Source organism: Rattus norvegicus, chromosome 1 (genome assembly GCF_021556685.1).
Source record: "Rattus norvegicus strain SHRSP/BbbUtx chromosome 1, alternate assembly SHRSP_T2T, whole genome shotgun sequence".
NCBI lineage: Eukaryota > Metazoa > Chordata > Mammalia > Rodentia > Muridae > Rattus > Rattus norvegicus.
In genome coordinates, this window is record NC_141534.1 from 16,527,168 (window position 1) to 16,546,185 (window position 19,018).

At 44.4% G+C, this 19,018-nt stretch overlaps 2 protein-coding genes across 4 annotated transcripts in view; one reads left to right on the forward strand and one right to left on the reverse strand.

Moving 5' to 3' along the window:
- Positions 1-19,018, reverse strand: part of Pde7b (phosphodiesterase 7B) — a gene marked incomplete at its 5' end in the record, with an annotated part of 314,454 nt that overhangs the window by 130,431 nt on the left and 165,005 nt on the right.
- The window catches only part of LOC134484963 (uncharacterized), a 65,679-nt gene continuing 62,994 nt past the window's right edge, over positions 16,334-19,018 (forward strand). Inside the window, exon 1 of one of the 2 annotated variants that reach the window (XR_015649104.1) lies at positions 16,334-16,472. The gene's annotated coding sequence lies outside the window, so the exon portion shown is untranslated. The remainder of the gene's footprint in view (positions 16,473-19,018) is intronic. The other variant, XR_015649097.1, reaches the window with a different exon arrangement.

The window sequence follows — 19,018 nt, forward strand, 5'->3', positions numbered from 1 at the left end:
CATCCACCCACGTCTGATTTACCTAATCACACAACTTAAATGTACTCAGCACACCGTTATGAACTCACGGTCGCTCATCAGATGTCTGGGTTTAGATCGGTTCTTTCGGAAGGCCTCATGTTTGGTCTCAGAGCATGTGAAGGACTCAGAATAGAACCCGGAGAGGCTTCTTCTGAAATTAAAACCCAGGAAGCAATGTTCTCGGCCCCCAGGATGCCTGTTGAACCTCACTCTCCACCCGCTGAGGTCACAACACTGATCTCAACATGGACTCCCAACAGGGCAATAGACTTGACCAGCAGTTGAATCAACCGTGACACTCAACAGGCGTTAGCATGAGTTCTCCCAGGCATAACTCAAACGACAGAGAAAGTGTGATAGACTCGTCTTGTTCATATTGTCTACTCCCCTGACAGTTTCAACGGTGGCTTTGTCCTGCGGTTGTTCCACAGATGAGCTTCTCTGTCTATCATTGTGAAGGAGGATTGGCTTATGATGTGTTCGTGTGGCACCCACAAACGTGAACAAGTCTGGGTCTCGGTAGTGATCCCAGGTGGCTGCTGGGAAGTGCCCCTGATGCCAAGCAGGCTCAACCTGCCTCAGTTTGGGTGTGCAGACAGACCCCGAGCATCTGAAGCAGTTACCGGAGGTATAAACTCTGTCACTCCTCTTCCTCTTTCTCTATCTGCCTCACAAGCGCTCTCCTACAGGATGGCTTGTCATCATCAGCTGAACCTGGGCTGTGGAAACTACTTTGGGATGAGTACGGAGAACAGTTCGGAGTCTGAGGCTGGGCCTTCACCAGCCCTGGGAGAGAAAATTATGGTCTTGGGTGACTAAGGTGATTGTGACCCACTTACTTCAGCTATGAGGAGGTAAGAGCTGAAATTCGGAATGTGAAACTGAGGGAAAAGGAGCAACACAATTCTAGGGGGGCTGTGGGAGGGAGGGAGGGGGTGGGGAGTGGGAAAGAAATCAAGTGACTGCCGTGTTAGCATCCAAGTGGCTCCCGTGTTCTTGGAGTTCACGTAATTAAAGCTTAGAGATTTATGCCTAAAAGCCAGGCTTTTCCTAATCAAATGTGGCAGAGCCCCGCCCCTTTGCCGACCCTGTCATTCTGAGCTGAAATCACTTGCTGCTGCCTTGCGGGGGTTCCACCCTGGCTCGGGTCTCCACAGCCCCCAGTTTGGCTGGCTTTCATGAGGGAGTGAAGGAAAGTTTACATCTGCATAGCAAGCAGGGTGGTGCCTTTCGCCTCACAGTCTGGGATTTGATTAATCCTGTTTAATTGCATGGAGGAGCCACCAAGAGAGACTAGAGCCAGGCATGGTGGGCTCTGCATTCATTCTCTCCTTTCTCTCTCTGCCTCAGAATCAAGTCTTCGAACTCCTACCCTGTAAAGCTACCATTGGCTACGCCGGTCCAGACTACGGGTCAGTGTGACCTACGACTGCGTTCGTGCTGAACGTCTGCTCGGAATGGCTCATTCATAATTCATGCGTCTAAGAATGAATCATGTGGATTTAGGTGGCTGCTCTGCCAGTCTCGCTTCAGATATTTCCACAGCAGACCCACAAACCTCACTTTTGATTAAATTCTTCCATATTGAAAAAAAATTAGAAGATTTGTTCTTTCAGATTAGTTCAGATTAGTCCTCAGTGGAACTCCTTTGGTCTAGTGGTCACTCTAAGCAAATGGTCAGAGCAGAGTGTTCCTGAGTTCTGTAAAGTATCACCTGCTAAAATCTCCCATTCTTTACCCCTCTCCTCCATCGTCCCTAGTCCACATGCTTTACAGCACAGGATACCATAAGCATCATGCTGATAAGAAATGAGAAACACTAGCCTTCTGAACCCATCATCGCATAAGACCGCGGGGTGTCCTATATGAGCCTGGATCACCCAAGTGCCATACTGGCCTGGAATAAGATTCTACCCCCTATTTTCTTAAAAGCAACTAACCGGATATTTGCTATCTTTTCTACCTTGCTAGCTTTATGGAAAATAGACCTGGAAGCAGGAAATCGTGCTCGCCGTCCTGAATATTCTCACCCTTGTTTAGGTCATTTCTGGGGAAGCAGCTGTGATATGTTTTCACAGGGTTCACAACTTAAGTTCATCTAAACGCCGAAATCTCCTGAGGAAATCCAATGGTCTTTCTTAAGAATGCCTAGAAAGCACCACTCCACTGCCCGGCCCAGAGGATACATGATACTGTGTTGATCTTCTTACAAACCCCTGCTTTCTGAGAAGTCTCTCCCTAGATGGGGCTTTGTCCAGTCTGCAGTGATCAATCTTAACTCCTATAAAGCCGTGGCTGAAATCCAAATGGCGGCATGCTGTGATCTGGGCTCTGTATTAATAAGTCTTAAGTGGCTATTGTCTCAACCAAATCATAATCTGGAGACTAAAGAAAATCCCCTTCTGTGACTATTAAGTAGGATTTCGACTCTAAGCGGCCATTACTATTATGAATAAGAGCACAGACTCAAACACAAACACAAAAGAAGAACACGAACCTCTCATATTTAATTTAGTTTAACAAAGGATTTAGTTGGCTACAAGATAGCGCCAGGTCCCACCTGCCTTTAAGGACACTCTTACTCGTAATCCGAAACAGCAAACCCTCAGCTTCGTGGCTCTGCCCTAACCTCCAGAACATTTCAACAGTTGTGGGATCATGGGTGTGAAAATTCGCTCTGCACACGTTGATTTGTAACAGGTGAAAATGTAATGAAAGATCAGAGGTAATGGTCACTTTCCATATTCACCAGTGGAGTCGCAAATATAACCGAGGGGGAATTCGGTTCGGTGATGACGCTCCTCTCCCTGATTCGTAATAACGAAACTTAGAGAAGGAGATGGCAACTGAGTGTTTTCGCCATAGGCTAACACAGCAATTCAATACTCCTGGATAATTATGAGAAATAAAGACAGTGTGGAATAATGATCGTTAGTCGAGTGATTGTCTGACTAACCCCTGAAGGCAGCCCTGCTTTTTTTTTTAACCTTTTTATTTGTCTGGTAGTGTTGGAGATTGGACCTAGGACCTCATATACCCTAGACAAAGGCCACAGATTCAATTCTTTGCCCATCTTAAAAAAAATATGTGTGTGTGTGTGTGTGTGTGTGTGCATTCCTATGTGTGTGTGCATTCATGTGTGTGTGCGTGTGCATTCGTGTATGTGTATGTGTGTGTGTGTGCATGCATGTGCCTGTGTATGTGTGTGCATGTGTGTGTGTTTAAGTATGCATGTGGTGTGGATGAGAAGGTCAGAGGACTACCTCAGGTATTGATCCTTGCCTTCCTGTCTTCTCATTGCTCTCTGTTGAGCAGCCAGGGCCTGTGAGCTTCTGAATGTTCTATCTCTACATCCCATCTCACTATAGAAGGACTATCAATCCAGACTCACGCTACCACATGGGTGCCGGCCTCCATGTTTATGCAGCAAGCTCTTTACCCACTGAGCGACTGCCTGCACACATCCCGTTATTTGCCTTTTATAAAAGTGAACACCAACGTGCAACGAGCTTCAGAGAGATGCGAGGCCGCCAGGCTCCAGAGTCCACCCTTATTTGTAGCAAGGAATGAAAGAGAAGCCTCCTTCTCCATACAAGCAACAGCTGGGGCCAGCCAAGTAAGAGATCACTAACTTCTCATTAGAGAAGAGGACAGCGTGGGGCCACAAATGTTGTCAAGATGAGTCTGTTCTCAAGGGGTTCAGGATTGAGGGCTTCCTGAAAATTTGAGCATCTTCAGTAGCTCTGACTTTTCTAAAAGTGAACTAGGGCTCACTTACTTTGGGGAGCTGTTAGAGACACTGCTTTAGGAAGTCAGGGTGCATACTGTGTAATGTTTTATTGGCACCTTTGAGACTCTTCCTCCTTCCCATCCTCCTGCCCTCTGGACACCCTTGGCTTTACCTAGTCTTCTTTTTCTTTTCTGTTCACTGCTGCTCACGTCAGAAGCTGGTTATTTTGCCCAATCAGATTTTCCTGTACGTTTTTAGCCTTGGAGGATTCACGTTGCATAGATTACACTTAAACAAGGAAAGAGCCTTGTTTTCTTCCTGTGGTTAACCCAGTTCCTCTAGCCCCAACTGTTGCCCGAGGCACACTGGTAACCTTACTCTGAAAGCTGACTTGGGGATAAAGGAGTTAAAGAGAATTGGACCTTGGCCCCCCATGTACTGAATGCTCAAGAACAAATCCCGTTGTTTCCATACTGGCTGTATTTCCTCAGTGTAGTATTTATCTCTTAATCTATACACATATGCACATGCACACACACGCACATACATTATTTATAAGTTTTGGAACCATTGGGTTGATTATAAGTTTTGGAACCATTAGATTGATTAATTATTAATAGTCTTTTTAAAATTGAGCAGAATATTAGGCAAAGGATGGAAAATGGACTCAAGTAAAACGAAAGGTGCATTTAGATGCATTATGTTGACTTTCAACTTTATATGCACCATCCACTTTTGATTCTCTGTACCTGTGCTGAAGGGATATCAATGAAGCATAAGATTCTGTGCTTGTCCTCAGGATAAAAGGAGGGTCCAGCAGAATTACCAGGTAAAGACTCAAGATCCATGAACTGCTTAGAACAACTTACCAACGTTGTCTACGTACAGCCCAATGTCTGCCACACTATAATTTCAGGCATGCCCCAGTATGGGATTCACAGAACTTCCCGAGCTGGACGTTCTGGGGGACTGTGCTCTGACCATAGAGACGTACAAAGTTACAAACCTTTTGTCTCTTCCAAGTCATGCGCATGGGCTTGATCCCTGTGTCACAGCAGCCCAAAGTGTGACCACCTTTCCCTCAGCATCCACACTGAGTGGTCTCTTTGGAACCTCTTCTGTTGAGAGGGGCCATAAGCCTCCTCTCAGGCAGGAAACAGCAGACCTAAATAATTGCTTAAATTCTTTAGAAGGGCAGCCTCCATTATTGTACAAAGATTCCTCATCAAAAATGGTTCCACACACTTAGAGCCAGGAAAAATGTTTTTCTTCCTGAAGATAATGGATGTTGTCACCTTTTCTGTCTCTCCTTCGCCCTGCCTGCTAAGATGGCGGCTTTCCCTAATTCTTTCTCATAGCTGTTTGCATTCCCTCCTACTTTATGTAGGTCTTTTGTCACACCATGACACAATGACTTTATGACTTCACATAAGCTTTTATGAGCTTAGAATTGTTTTTAGAAGTAGGTATATATAGAGTGAATAAGTTCTTATTCTCAACCTCTTCTGTTTAAAAATTACATGTGGTATTATTTTATTTTCAGTGTTAGGTATTAAATGCTGAGTGCGACACATACCAGGAAAATGTTTTTCCATCGAGCAACATTCCGCCCATCATTAACTCTTGATTTAAACTCTTACCTTTTTATCACTTGAATAACCCAGGCACGAGCTTCCTCCCTTCTGGAGATTGTGGTTGAGTCCCACAGATCTGGTTCTGAAGTTAAAAGAACTCAGAGGGGAGAGTACCAGCCTAATTATGTTTAATAAGCTCATTGATTTGTTGTGCTAAGGAGTTAAGGTGGCCAAAGAAAGGTGAAAATAAAAAGGATGTTACTGCGTAGCTCGGGTCTGGTAATAATATCGTTTTAGCATTTTAACGGGGGATACTAGACAGCCACGGATTTGTTGCAAAGATTGGGAAAGCTGGAGTTTAGGAAGCAAACTCTTTTTGAGATGAACCAGGCTTTTCTTACATCTTATAAACAGTTAGTCGTATCCAGGGTTTATAATACACCAAGCAAGACAAATTGGCCATAGGGCCAATTTAGAAGCTCTGTGTAATGTCTTCGAATACCTTCATGTTGACACTAAGTCCATAACTCACAATTTCAGGATACACTTCTTGGGGAGTGAGGAGAGCAGAGGCTAAATAACACCCCGAGAGTTCAAAGGGGTTGGAGATGCACTTGGTGTATTTGGGTTGGCACTCTGGAGCCTCGGATGCTTGTGATTGCTTATCTGACTTATCTAAACTGCTGACGTCAAAAGAATTAGGCTAGGAATCTTATGATTACAGCCTTCCTTGTGATCTTTTCTGGTATTTCCTGTTTCCTGTCAGGCCAAATATACTTCGAAGAGTGGGTTATTTTACGGCGTTTCACTGTTTCTGTTTTGGCCCGAGCCAGGGGTACTGAGAGCAATGAGTAAAAATAATTTAGAACAACGTTGGAAAGCTCCGACCTCCCCATGCCCCTCACTGACATTTCGTGTTAAGCAGCAGGATCTCATTTTTAATGGACAAAGTCCATCGTTTGAGAAGCTGGAGAAGCCACTCTGATTGCATTTCTATTAGTTTATCTGGGTGGCAGGAGGTTGTACACACCGTAGTGCAGACAGCCAAGCAAACTTCGGCACAGAGTGAGGGGTTCAGAAGAAGGAGGGAGAAAAGTGTCCCCTTCAAAGGCTTTTTTTTCTTTGGGGGCTACGAGCAACTTAGAGAAACAAAGAAAAACAAGTGGTCAGGGATGGGCTTTTCAAAAACATCTTGGCTAAATGTCGTGAAGTCTTTACTGAAGTACTGACCGCAGGCCATGGAGGACACTAAGTGCTGTTTGCACAAGGATTGGGCACAGAGAAGCCAATCTACACTGGTTTATGGGCAAACCACACTTTTTGGGGGTGTGTGTATGTTTGCATTTCGCAGAGACCAGGGGACAACCTTAGCTGCCCAGAAGCTATGCTTCTTTTATTTTCTGAAGCAGGATCTCTCATTGTTGCAGAACTCATCAAATGAGATAGTCTGGGCGGCCAATGGGCCTGGGAATCCACTTTACTCTTTACCCTCCCCAGCACTGGTCTTATTAGTATGCTCTATGATTTCCACCTTTTTCGTGGGTGTTTTGGGGACTTAACTTAGATCTTCTCGCTTGCCAGAGAAGTAGTTTAGTGACTGAGTGATCTCTTCAGCCCCAGAACCACACTTCTCCATCCATCATAAACTGGCTCAGACTGGACCAGCCTTCTGAAATTCTGATGGAAAAAGAAGCCCGTGATTATGGGGATGTGGCCATGACTTGTGGTGGTCAAGGAACCAGGACCTTACACTTTCTTCTTCACCCTTTAACATCACAGTCCTGGCTCCTTCTCCTCTGATATCCTGATACAGTGAGTGCCTGTCTTGTCAGTATATGACAGTCAGTCTAGGAAGAATGGAAACAGAGAGGGACTGAGACTTTCCCAGACATCTGGTAATCTAAGTTTGGTTTCTTTTCTTCAGTTTAAACCTGGGGTCACAGGCATACTAAGAAAGCTTTCTATATCTTTGGTTTAAAGGTAAGAAAAAGACATTTCTTTTTGCCCTCCCTCCCTCCCTCCCTCCCTCCCTCCCTCCCTCCCTCCCTCCCTCCCTTCCTTCCTTCCTTCCTTCCTCCCCTCCCTCCTTCATTCCTCCCCCTCCTCTCTCTCTCTCTCTCTCTCTCTCTCTCTCTCTCTCTCTTTCTTTCTCTTTTTCTTTTTCTTAAACAAATAGACGTAAACATTTAAATGGAGAACCAGCGTATTCCTTGTCTGAATTGCTCAGGAATTGAAGTGTTTAGGGCTTTAGATTTAAAAAGAACGTTTTTTTGGCTACTCAGCATATACAGAATGAAATGTTTTGGCAATGGGACCTCAGTGTAAACGTGATTTATTTTTGCTTTCTGTGTAGTCCTTTTACACATAAAATGAATGCAGTTTTGTAATACCTTGTGTGGTATACCATGCTGATTTGTATGGTGCCATGATGATTCCTGTTTTTCATATTAGAGATACTCAACCTGCAAACATATCACGCCCTCAGTTCATGCAGCGGTAGACTTACACAATGCAGTCACAGATGATAAGGACTTGAAAACAGAAAGGATGATTACGTTTAGAGGCACCGCCAGCCACTTTGGAGTTGAGAAGTGTTTGGAGCTTGACAAACATAATAGACAGTGTGGTTTATCAATAGCCTGGCTGGCTGTTAAGACATCAACTCAGCCCTCTTCAGTGACTCGCCAGCATCAGGTGCCCTCCATGGGCTTTTAGTTTCTTCATTTGAAATGGAATAGTTTAGATAGATGCTTTTAAAGGTCTGTGTCCATTGTGACGCTTAAAGACCTTTATACTTTCCTAGTATCCACTTTAAGTAGCTCTATAGGAATGAAGATGTCCCACCTACAGGTCTCGGAGTCCCTTGAAAGTCTTTCCGTTTTCCTTTACCCTTTACTCCAAATCTCGTACCAAATCAGGTGATCACTTTGCATTCCCATCTCTTGAACTTTACGTTAATTCCTTTCTAAAACAGAGCTTCCTAACATTTTGTGGAGAATTTTTTTTTAACCACTGTAAAGATACACTTATAACAATCAGGATAAAACAGTGTCTTCCTGGGTGACCCTGGAAGGTGGCCAGTCAGTCAGTGCCCAGCTTTCATAAAGCACTTAGCATACGCACGTGTTTAGAGGTATGAATCTTTATCTAACTCATTATGTTATAAATGACATAAAATCTGTTTCTACTATGTACTTTATCATCCATTCTTTTGCACCTTTCCTTGGAGGAATTGTTCTTTAAAAATCGTTTTTAAAGGGCAATTGCGAAACAGGAGGAAATATGACAGGGTCATAGGAAGCAAAGGCTCTGTTTAGATTTTGAGGAATAAAGTCAAACACCAGCCTGAACTTGAGGAGGAAATGAACACTCCGGACTGGCAGCTCTAGGTAGAAGACTCAAGAATTCAGACATTTAGGATGGATGGACTACATAGTAAAATTATTTGTATAATATTTCTCTCTCTCTCTCTCTCTCTCTCTCTCTCTCTCTCTCTCTCTCTCTCTCCCTCTATCTCCGTCTCTGTCTCTCTGTCTCTCTCTGTTTCTCTCTCTGTCTCTGTCTCTCTCTGTCTGTCTCTCTCTCTCCCTCTCCCTCTATCTCCGTCTCTGTCTCTCTGTCTCTCTCTGTTTCTCTCTCTGTCTCTCTCTGTCTGTCTGTCTGTCTCTCTGTCTCTGTCTCTCTCTCTCTCTCTCTCTCTCTGTGTGTGTGTGTTTTATTAGGAACCAAAGTCAAAATATTTACCATGTCAAGCTTAACATATACCAGTGAGGATACTGAATAGTAAACTTTAACAGTTACAAATTCCTTCGTCAGGATCTCTTTATCCCAAGCCTTCCTTTTCACAGGCCGCCATTGTATCAGCGGTCTAACAGGAAAGTCTGTTTCCTCACGTCCCACTAAAATGACATGAATGCTCCTCGTCGTCTGGAAGCTATACTCCTCAGAAAAGCAGGCCAACCTGTAGACAACCCGACTTCTTGTTTTTCTAACCTCACCTGCGTCCCATCCTTGATGCTGCAATTTTCATTCCCCAGCAGTCCTTGTGTTTACTCCTGTAGTTTTTCTCCATTCTCTTCTATCCAAGAGACAGTAGAGATCTTCTATCTCTTCTTCACCTGCAGATGTATAACCTTCCCTAGGTAACATCTCAAAACAATTTACTTTCCTTCTGATCCTTGTTGGCCACTGTACAGACTGGGTTAATCACTCCCTTGTGTGTTGACAGTTGTAGATTTTGCTTCTGTAATATCATATATTGCCTCTATTTTATCCATTTTCTCTGTTTCTGTTTATTCATCTACTCGAGTATCTTTTGTTCATGGGTTTTAATTTTCTAAGAATTTGAAGAAAATACCTTGTACTTGATAGCCACTAAAATTTAAATGAAAGATGCTCCTGTTCGTCTTGTTTCTGCAGACTATTTTTTATGTATTATAAAACAATTCCATTCTACTTCTATAGCACAAGCAGCCTGTGTGTCTGTATATTCTAATAATCCATAACTTCTTCTCTCCTTTCTGTTCTCAGTATTATAGCACCATGCTATGCACTCAAAACATTCAATCCAATCCAATCCAATTCAACCAGATTGCTTTATAGGAGAAATTTGATGATTCTTTTCTGAATGTCACGAATAACTAACCGGTAAATTTAGACCTCAGTTTCTCCTAGGTTGGAAATACATCGTTGATCCTTGGTCATTGTGTAGTATAAGAAACTAAATACTTGCATGTGATCTAAACACTATTTTGCGTTCTGTAGCCTCAGAGGATAATTGTATGTTTTTGGAGGATTTGAAACATTTAAAAATTTCTTTCATTTTTTAAAAAAAAATTCAATGATGTTTATTCATGTTTTGCCATGCCTGTGTCACCAAACCAAGAAATTGGGCCTTTCTATTTTAAAGAGGGCAGAAAGAATTTGCTTTCTAATTTACATATCTAAGAACTCATCATTTCCTGATTGTACATCAATTCGGCTTATATGTGTCTAGAAACTAGACATAGATCCAAGAAAAGAAGGGTTGGTGGGTCGCCATTCAAAGGAAGTAGATCTTCTCACATCCAGTAAGAGAAACGGGCAGTGGCCATCTCTCAAGTCAGCCCTCTTGAAAGAGACAACTCTGACTCCTATTCCAAAGTTAGGAGAATATCTAGGTCCCTGCTACAGTTCTGGTAGCTTCTCTCGGTGTTTCCTATTGCCTAGAGGTTAGGAGTCAGAGAAGGAGGGGAAGAAGGCAGGGGCATTTCCAACACACACATTCAAACAGTGAAAAGCCTAACAGACCTGGGCCGAGCAGAAGACACTCCCTGATTGTGACACAGTTCCCATTAGTGACAGATAGAAAACCACAACTTTAGTGTGGAAACCAGCCAGAAAGGCATTATTAAATCAAGTCTTGTTTTGCCAGGCAGTGGTAGTGCACCTTTCGTTCCAGCACTCGGGAGGACCTCTATGAGTTTAAGGTTATCCTGGTCTACAGAGTGAGTTCTGGGACAGCCAGGACTCCACCACAGAGAACCCCCAACCCTTACCCCTGCAAAAGAAAAACAACAAATCAATAAAAAGTATCTCGTTTCATGTTTTAAGTGCATTCAGCTGAACTTTCTGATGTCAAAATCCTGAGATGGTTGCCGAAGTGTGTGTGTGTGTGTGTGTGTGTGTGTGTGTGTGTGTGTGTGTGATGGCTGGGGTGGGGGCAGAAATAAGTTTCACATATGTACAGGAATCTAAGTAAAATAAGTCATATTGACTAAGCAACACTCAGGTGCAGGGTTCGGCTGATTTTAAATTTTCTCTTGCCACTAGGGATAACATGGGATCTGCTGGCTCTAGAGCTTCCCCGGACTGAGAAGCGTCACTGGTAAAGTAGCAAATCATTCAAGACATTCAGGAAGGCTTCGGTTAGACACACTTGGAAGGGGGGGGGTGTTGAAATCTGTAGTTCGAGGAAATTTAGGGCAAGTATAAAGATATAAAACTTGTCTCTTAGAGCAGTTTCTCAACATCTTAGAGACAGATGTCAGTTCCAGAGAGAAATGTATGGAAATGCCAAGACAGAAGGGGAAGGAATATTGCTGCGTGTATCTGTAGACTATGGCGTATAGAGTCCAGGTACTGAGTGAGCTCTGCTCACTGTTTTCACTAGGGTGAGATGAGCTCTGCTTACTGATGACCGAAGCCAGGGAATGTGGCACACCAGGACAGAGCACACACTGTCAGTTGCTTTTTCGCGTTAAAAACCATGGAGGAGCTTTCGGTGCTCCTGTGTCCTTGCTGCCCAGGTTTTCCTTTTAGAGATTAGCTCGGTGGGAAAGTCAGTGCTCCCACGCAGTTAAACGGGGGCTTGTTTAAAGCAAGCATGAAGGAAGGAGAGGAAACGAGACTGTTTCCAGCAAAGAGCAGAGGGCATGGGAGGAACGACCTTCAGCAACATTGAAAGCTCACTGGTAGGACCAGGTGACCACCAGGCCGCATAATCTGCTTTTGAAACCATGCTGGGGAATGTGCTGAGCGGTACTTATAAAACCAAACCAAACCAAAGTCAAAAACAAAACAAAACAAAACAACAACAACCAACAAAAATCAACGCCAAACCAAAGCTGCTTGGGAAATTTTCTGTCTATCATACGAGATATCTAAACATAGTACTTACTTGAGAATTAGACAAGCACGCCTAGAACGATTGTGCATTTGTGCTTAATTACAACTTCTCTTGAACAAAGTATTATTGTACATCAGTTTCGAATTTGGAAATTCACTCCTGCGTATTCTTTTCTTTTAAAAGCTATAATGACTAATCCCAATCCGCCATAAGAATAGGAGGTTATAAACGACTCCACTAAAAGGGAGAACGCCAATTCCTGTTTCTTGAATTATCTGTTCTTGGAGAAGAGGTACTCGCTTATGCTCTTAATGACAGCCTGTAAATGATTTTATTCCTTCTGATAACATTTCTCACATATCAAAATGCATTGAGTGGCTGACAAGAAAAACATGTTAGGGAGAATACAAAGAAAATAGGATGTTCTCTAGACTTTCAGAGAACAGAGACTCGAGGAGAAAGCAGATGAGCACAAGTTATAACAAAATAAAATGTTTTGCCTGTGAAATAAGTCTGAGCGAAGTTCTGCGAAGGTCTGTGAAGGCACACGGCCATGGTGGACTCTAGGACTTCATGTGGCCACAAAACCCATGTATGTCCACGTCCCTGGGGAAAATGGCTAAGTGTTGGTTGACACATGGCTTATGTATGCATATCCTCCTGCTTTCTTCAAACCATTTCCATCTCTCATATAATCTCAATACTGGAACAAAGTGTAAAGAGCTCTTAGATAGTTTGTATATGTCCTGTGCAGGTGTAATTTCGTTATTTGTATTTTCAATCCACAATTGATGGAGTCCCCATGGGCGAGCCCCACAAATATAGAGGGCCAACCATCCTTTAGTTCGGTAATCTTAGGAAGGCCTTGTGAAGGGCCCGGAATGTGGATATTGTCTTAGAGACTGGGGAAACTGGGACCCTGGAAGAAATTTAATTTAAGGAGTGGTGACAATGCATGGAGAGTTGAGAGGGGATGGTGGGATTCTTGAAGAGGAGAAGGAGAGCTCAGAGGTCATCAATGACAACCAGGCCTGGGATAATGAGGTTGCCCCAGAGAACGGACAGTTCTATGCAGGATGAAAAATCTAGAGTTTTCTTTGCAATCACTGGAAGAATCACTGAAGGATTTTGAAGAAAGGAGAGATGAGGTTATGGTGATCGAGATCCTAGAGTTGAAGGAAGAGATATATGGGGTATATTTCGTTGTTGGAGGCAAGAGCAAGATTCCAGATAGACCGACAGGAGTCCAGGCCAGGCCGGGCCCCTCGAGTGAGCGGAGGAAGGAGGGTGTGAGAGCATCAGGGTAGAGCTTCTGCGTGCGTATGATAGAGTGTTTACCAAGGACGGAGTAGTGTTTAAGGTCTTTCCAGGTCGACTCGGCCATATTGTCCATTTAATCCTCTTAATAACCTTATATGAAGACCCCTGTTTTACCATTTCCTTTTATAAAAGAGAGACCGAGCTACCATGGGGTTGACATGCCCAAGGTCTCACGGCCCATCGGTGTGCATGCAGGATTTAAAGAGCTTTAAATCTCGTCTGTGCTTACAGTCTGTCTCTTAAGCCTCCCTCAAGGACTTGGAGCCAACTGTAATTAGGGAGCAGGAGAAAACTGTCTTATATTTGGAGGTCTGTCATTCAGAAAAACGAATTTATGGAAAGCACATGTTTGGTTCAAAGTTCTTTTTCTTTTTCCCTTTTCTCCTCCATTTTTATTTACTTTTAACTTTTTTTTTTTTTTTTTTGTGAGGCAAAGCCTCATTCTCTAGCTCAGGTTGGCCTGAGACTTCTCCAGGATGGCCTCAAAGTCACAGTGATTCTCTTGTCTCAGCCTTCAAATGCTGGGGTCACAGCATCATCCAGCATACCTGGCTTGTCTTCTGGCTTTGATTTGCTCTTATGTTCCATTTAAAGGGCAGATGACGTCATCAATGACATCATTCGCTAAAGCCAGAGACCAAATGTAGGTTAATAGGCTAATGTCCACAGGCGGTAAGTAGCCTTAGAGAAATGTTACCGATTAGTATCAGTTTATCCCCCGTTGAGGCTAATTGATTCTTTCCTCAAAGCAATTTGTTCTGTTTTGAGTGAAATCATTAAGCCCTGATGAGCGCTTGAAAGTACACATGAATTTTTATGAGTGCGTTTTGTTTTACCAGCTTTCCCGGCAATATTTTGAGTGGACGGAGACCTTTAAACTAGCAAGTGCCTGTTTCCACACCGAAGCTACAGACAGCGCTCAGATTCATAAATGCACTACTGTTCTTCTCTTGTGAAACCCTCGATTCATCATTCAGCTAATGTCGCCCATCGCATACACGAAGCGTCCGATAAATGTTCCCTGAATCACAATGATTAAAATGCTCACTCTTCAATGTGATTTATGCCACGCCTGTTACTTAAGACACCTTTAAATGCTAGCTTAAGTGTCGATTTGAATTGTGGAGTTCTGGAATCGGAGCCCTTTGGGAGATGTTCTTGTCTGTCTGTCATTTGCTGTTCAGAGCTAGGTATCGAGTGCACTCCTGATATTTGTATTCTCCTTGAAGTACATGACAAGCGAGAGATAGAAAAGGAAATGTGCTGTGTTCTTTATTTCAAGCGAGCCCTGCGCTTTCACATTTTTTTCTGCAACCAACACCTATTAAAATGAGAACAGATTTAATAAATAACTAAGGTATAATACACAATTTAGGTCGGAGACTCCGGAAGGGAAAGAAAGTAGACATAGAGTTTGCAGTCCTTTGGTTGAATCTCAAACTATTTATTCAAGCAAGGACAGGCTCTGCTAGAGGCATCTGAACTTCCACTCACTGTCGACAAGCATCAAACTGTAGCAATGTTTGTACCCCTAGCATCTGGGAAACCAGTGATCCTTTGCCCACTCCCACCCACCACTCACCCCTACCCCCATCTTTGGTGCTGTCTAAGCTCTGCTGTAAGCTTTGTGGACCAATCAGGACTGTTCCCCATAGCTCCCCAGTGCTTGAGGCCTCAACCTAAAGCTAAAGGTCCCCTTCTATACTGTTATACTGGCTTGATTGAGGTTTTTTTTGTTTTTGTTTTGAAAATTTTAATGGCATTTGAACGTTTTGGAAGTTGACACGCTTGTACTGTTTCAGATGCAGAGGACTCTTAAAGCCAACAGTCAGATAACCACCTATGTTAATTAGCTTCCCTCTAATAGTCTGTGGGCTTGTCTTTTTTTTTTTTTTTTTTTTTTTTTTTTTTTTTTTTTGGTTCTTTTTTTCGGAGCTGGGGACCGAACCCAGGGCCTTGTGCTTCCTAGGCAAGCGCTCTACCACTGAGCTAAATCCCCAACCTCGGGCTTGTCTTTACAGGTAAATATTATTTTTGTTAAATACACACACTCTGACAAAGACGCAACACACATCAGTAAAGAACTTTTAGCCTAAATTAAATATAAAAATGAGGTTTTTGACTGAGGTTTTCTTTTTGAATGAGTTTTGCCCCAACAGCAGGTAACTACGGAAATCACATCCCACTTATAAGTGTGACTCTAAACTCCCAGCGTGTGTTCTGATCGTGCAAAAGTCTTGTGACTCAGACTCTTGGGATCCTGCTCAGGGGGGGTGGTGGGACAAATGTTGAGTCTTTCTGAACCGTTCACCTCATTTCTGAAGCCCAGGGTGTAGCCAACGAGATGATCTTTCGTTTCAAGAAAGGAAAAAAGAGCCTGAGAGGGTTTCGTGATTAAACGAAGACGAAACAAACTGCAGAGGTATTTCTCACTTCGGTTATTCGATTGCTAGTAGTTCTCTGGGAACACCTTTCGAGAGTGAGCGGCATCTTGCACATTGCCCAGTTTAGGGTCACTCCCTACACGGCCATGCCTTCCCATATGTCATGAAAGTTCCCTCCAGCCCTCTCCTTACAGCAGCTACCCAGGGCATGCTGACCTGTCACTTCTCTAGACATTCCTTGCCCTCTTCTGCTTTCCGTGGCTTGCGATTCACTGTGGCTCATTTTGAGTTTCTCATGAACGGTTATTTTTCTCTCAGCTTTCCTTTGGCTCTTCCTTTTATTACCTAAGGAAATACCTCAAATGTTTCACCATAAAGGACAGAGTTCTAGGACTGTCTAAGGAAGCGTGAGCACAAATACGCCTTTTCCAAGGGAGAAGGGGCCCTGTGGCTTCTGACGGTTGCCTATAGCATTCTCATCTCTAGAGTCCTGATGCTTACAGAGTTTCTGCAATTTCGTGGATTTTAAACACTTTAACCTAATCATCTGTTATCACAGGCAGTCAAAATAGACACAGAATTTATAATTTTGACCGTCCCCGTTTTCAGTAATAGCACGGGAAAATGTTGCGTGCAACGCACCAGTTGCTTTCTGGGAAGATGGGGGTGGTGGGCAGGGCTGCTTGACTTTGACTTTGTAGTTTGAATAGAACATTCTCGGTTGGGTGGGCCTAAGAAAGGCATTCTAAGAACAGGGCAAGACTTGGAGGTCGGCACCACTTGATGCATAGTTTCTTAATAAGATTGTCAAGTTTCCATTGACTGAGGATTGTGAGGTAAGTGATGGGGTGGGGGGTGGGGTTCATGTAGTTTGCATTTATTTTGGTGCTTTCTACCATATCTCCCCCACCCCACCCCATACACAACCGAAAACAACCCAGGCTATTACTGCCGAGGTTTAATGGCGGGAGCGATGTCTTTGGAGAGCACCTGGCTTGTAGAGAAGACACAGGCAGTGGCCAGAGACAGGGTGAGGGCAAGAAGGCAGGCATGAGGGGGCTGGGGATTTAGTTCAGTAGTAGAGCGCTTACCTAGGAAGCGCAAGGCCCTGGGTTCGGTCCCCAGCTCCGGAAAAAAAAAGAACCAAAAAAAAAAAAAAAAAAAAAAAAAAAAGAAGGCAGGCATGAGAAGACAACTTAGAAGGCAAAGATACTCATGTCTAGGTTCATCATCTTGGCCCCGGATCACATCAGAAATCATGAGACTTTTCTTTACTGGAGAAATGGGATGGGGATAGGGGGGCAGACGAGGCAGACAGACATCCTGGAGGAGGCCAGGTGAAGCAGATGTGGTGGGCGCTGCTTTCTCTCCAGTTGTGAGTTAAGGGATGGCAAGGGGGAGGTGTGAGAGGCTCAGGGTGGGTAGCGCTTCCAGGGTCAGACATCTGTCCACAGGACATCTAAAGGGTGGTGTGATGTACACCTTTCCCTACAGACACGGTGGCAAGCGATGCGTGTGGAAGTTTTATGGAAGGGAATCATTTGAAATCTGAACTTTAATCCTCTCAGTCAGTGACACAAAGCAAGGGTTAGCACGGTTGTGGGACCCCGCTTGCATGGCCTGCCTAGGTGGCTTCAGTCTCCCGTGCCCTGCTTCATGACATATGAACGACTTTCCCATTACCTCAGTTCTTCTGACCAAGACTCATTTCCATTGGCTTCCAGCTTGCAGATGCCACACAGACCTCAGGCTGACTGCCTCACTTCTCCTTCCTAACTGCTCAAAATCACTGTTTATTAAAGAACATTAGTTTCTTTTCTTCTTTACAGACTCCCCCGCCCCCAGCATTATTTTTCAATAATAATTTTTATCAACTATTTGGCAACGTCACGTGAAACAAACAACAAACCTCTCTGTAATAAGTTACTTAAAACAAAACGGGGGGGGGGAGGGGAGGGGGAGGGTTACTCTCAGCCCATTTCCAAGAGCAGAGGGGAGATAATTTTTGGTCTGTCTGTCCCATTGTTGACTGTGGATAGCACGTCAGGATTCCACTGCATGGAGATGTCCAGGAGTTAGAAGGCATAAACACACTCCTATGCTTTCTTCTCCAAGAACCCACTGCTTTCCAAACACTCACCAACAGATTCTCCAGAGGAAGGGAGCACCCGGTCACCAGTTGTGGCAGCTTGGCCTCCCTTCCCAGTTAGACATACAGGAAAGGACCAACTGACTGTCCCATCCCAAACAGCACATTCTTAGGACACGAAAAAGCCGTTCTGAGTCATCATCTCCACACTCATGGATGACCTGAGCTTTTCTAATCTCTGTAAGGTATTATTTACCACTTGCTAAGGAGGAAACTGAGGCAGAGTCCTTGATTCATTTGCAAGGATTGAAAAAGCTTGCAGACCACACTTAGTTCTGGAAACACGATTAGCACACTACCTAAGTCGCATGCTTAAAAACCTGGAGGGTGCAAATCGCAACTCAAGGAAATTACTCTGTTGGAGACTCTTCCAACTACGAACAGGAAATGCTAGCTGCAGGATGGACATTAACGAGGATCGGATTGCATTCTCTGCCCTGGGGGTCTGAATCTCAGAAGGTTTGACACGGTTAAGTCCGCAGGACAAGCCTGTAGCAAGCCGACTGATCCCCTATTCTAGGTTTGTTGATTTCCATTCTAATACTCCTTCTGCATCCATCACGATTAACTTAAAGATGCTTTTACAACAGAGCAAACATTTCTAAGTCAGCCCTTGAACCCTGTCCACACACCTTGCCTCCCTTCCTTGACCCAAGCGCTGGACCCAGAGCGTTGAGACCTGTGGGGATTACCTTCTGCACCCCACAGTCAGTTTACCTGGGAAGCCGTGGAAAGCATCTTCATTTTCCAGAATACCTCTCGGTTTGGTTGCCTGTAGCTCACTTTTGGACTTCCAAACCAGCTTTACCATCCTGATCATCTCTGGCAAGTCCCAGGGTAGCGGCCCCTGCTGGCACCCCGGCCTGCTGCCGAGGGAAGAGGGCAGCACAGCTTCTGGGGCCGTCCACCGTCTGCCTAGTTCTGCAGAGTGGAAGTAGCGCTCTAGCACAGGCATTCTGCCCTGTTCCCCAGAAGAGGAGGTAGGGCTGCCGCCGTCGCTGCTGCTGCTGCTGCTGCTGCTGCTGCTGCTGCTGCTGCTGCTGCTGCTGCTGCTGCTGCTGCTGCTGCCGCTGCTGCTGCCACCAGAGGGGAATTTCTTCCCGGGCAGCTGCAGGCAAACCCGCGTGAAATCCTCTCCAGCCTTGGAAAGACAAGCCTCCTCCAGCCTGGCACAGCCTCTCTGGCTTTCCCAGCCCCTGCACAAAACACTGGCGACGAGACGAGACGCTGCAA